Genomic DNA, 2,677 nt, shown 5'->3' with positions numbered 1-2,677 from the left:
GAGGTTTCATCTAACATTCTTTCTCATCCAAACCATATGATAATTTACCTCATAATTTACTTATTTGTTGACTACTGTGTGTCTTTTCAAATTAACATCAAAGAATAGCAGAACTATTTCAGTGTATCCTATAAGCAGTCATGGACCCCAGATAGAGATAAAGTGGAGTAACTTCAGGTTAAAGGAATGAAACAGATGTTATATAACTGAACTTTATTGTCAGTGGTTCATAGAGAGCGTCACAGAATCTTACTTGAAAAATTACTTTGGTTTTGTATAAAACAATGTGTTACATCCAGATACAGCTTAAATTTTAACTTGTATTCATTCACCTTCATAATCTACAAAAACAGAGGTTTCTTCAATGATTATCATTATGAGCAACACTAAAATAAGATTCAGTCTGAAAGAAAATAAATAAATAAAAGTGAGATAATATACTTTGAAAAATTATTTTGTGAAATTTAGCTGTGGTTCAAGGAAAAATGAAAAACAAGAAGCAGAAATATTCATGTAAACTGCAGAGCGTTAGTAGATTTATAACCAGAGATGTGTTTATGGGGTGATACAGCTCTACTGAAATCTATGCAATTGGGAAATTACATCCACAATCATAGACATTGTTATAGACCAGAAGAATTATAAAGCTTCTGTTTTTGACATTGATCAGACTACACGTAATGTCTGTAGATATGACTCCTCAGTATTATGAAGGCAGCATTAAAGTATATTATTAAGCAGATACTCTACTTTCAATGTATGCTTGTGGTTTCATTCATGTGAGCCTGAATTTGCTCTTTTTTTTTTTTTTTTTTCCTACAAAATCTTGGCCTATGTAATCTTACTGCTGGAATTCCATTCATCCATCTTCCATACTTACCTGGCAGGGGAGACAATATGATTAGGCAGGCAGTTTTCCTAGGGTGAGGCTAATCCCCTCCACACTGGTTTGCTGACTCCTGTGACTTTTCCAAATGCAGGAAATTCAGAAATTGTGGGAGTGGGGAACTGCATTTATGCTCTCCCCTGAAAATTTTATCTTCAATTCTAAGGAGAAAAGGAAGGCTGGACATCCTTCAAGCATGCAATCTTGAAGGCACAGATGCAGGCCTTTTCAGATGTACTGAGCTTATCAGGTATTGAAGAAGCTGGCAGAAGTGCCTCACCAAGGCACTTTCAATAATTTCTCAACAGTCCTGGTTAACTTTAGAGGTCCTGGTTGTCTGAATGTTAACAAATATGATATCCATCTACAAAGACAGGAAGGAAGATCCAGGGAACTACAGGCCTGTCAAGGAAGGCCATGGAGCAGATCATTCTGAATACCATCATACAGCACGTACAGCACAAACGGCTATGCAGACCCAGGCAGCATGGGTTTATGAAAGGTAGATTCTGCTCGACTCACCCTACAGCCTACCCCTTCCCCCCCCCGCCCCTCCCCCCCATCCAGTAACAGGAAGACAGTTGATGAGAAAGCAAACAAAAAAGAGAGTGTTTTCTTGCACAAAAGGAATGGTTATCACTGAGGACAGATTCGTAGTGGACTGACTTCCATTTTAGAAGACAGGATGATGCGATTCTTGCTTTTTCCTGGTATCCCACAGTTAGGAATGAAGCTGTCATCTGCATGCAACATGAGTTAAAATATTAAACAGAACTAAAAGAATTATATACAAAAGGTAGCATGCCATGTTTGGTCTTCAGAACCACTTCTGGCTATTTGATGGCAACATCTTCTAGCCATAAAACTATTGTAACATATCAGGAATTAAATCCTTAAACCATAAAATTAGAGATTATGCAACAGGATTATCCATGCTTTGCAAATTCAGATTTAGAGATCAAGTAAAAAGAAAAGGAAATTATTTTCCTTCAGTAGTTCCCATAAAATATTAAACTTGTAGTGGCCAAAAAAAATCATTCTTTGGACTAAACAAACTAGTAAATTAGTTTTAGTCTGAGAAACATGGTTTCCTTACTCCCAGTGTTCATTACAGTCAGTGTCTGTTAACTAGAAGCTGAATGAGTTGAATTCATGCATTCAGAAACTAAATCAGGCTTCAAAAATGTTGTAAAAAGAGTTTCTTAATTCAGAAGCTCATAGCCTGCTGTCAATTATGCTGATGTTAAACACAAGTTTAACATCAGCACACGCAACATCCAGAGCAATGTAGACCTTGTACTTGTGCATCCAGACCTTGTAGACCTCTGTATTGCAGGATGTGGACAGATAGTCCCATGCTTTTTAATAAAATTCCTAAGTTCACACTTCACAAACTATACACACACAAATAGTAACTCCTTGTCCAAAAAAATATGAGATGCTATGTTGTGGTTTGTAGAAATGCTAAAAACTATGTACTCTGCTAACTATTGCTTCTGTTTTCAGATTGGACTCAGATTTGATGATCTTGGAGTGAAGCATCACTGCTTTCCTAAGGGACAATCTTAAATAGGTATAGAAGATGGTCTGGGAAATGTGCATTATACACTTTTAAAAGTGAGGATCTATTAATAAATGACTTGCCTTCCATATGCAGTGACCACTTTCTACATGGTGAAAGAAAAATCCTTACAATGGCCAAGATTTTAAATCTTTCCTTTGAGCCAGAGAAAGATTTCTGAGACTATTCAAGCATCTTCACCTTCTGGCATGATTATTCAGGAAAAAAAA

At 36.6% G+C, this 2,677-nt stretch overlaps 1 non-coding gene across 1 annotated transcript; it reads left to right on the top strand.

Annotated features, from left to right (window-relative positions):
• Positions 1-872: 872 nt before the first annotated feature.
• LOC116486937 lies at positions 873-1,029 on the top strand. The gene has a single exon (XR_004253039.1). It is a non-coding gene; the product is annotated as a U1 spliceosomal RNA (small nuclear RNA).
• The last annotated feature ends 1,648 nt before the right edge of the window (positions 1,030-2,677 follow it).

The sequence above is a fragment of the Aythya fuligula genome, chromosome 2 (assembly GCF_009819795.1).
Source record: "Aythya fuligula isolate bAytFul2 chromosome 2, bAytFul2.pri, whole genome shotgun sequence".
Lineage (NCBI taxonomy): Eukaryota > Metazoa > Chordata > Aves > Anseriformes > Anatidae > Aythya > Aythya fuligula.
The sequence above is the reverse complement of the archived record's forward strand: the minus strand, read 5'-3'. Positions and strand labels throughout refer to the sequence as shown.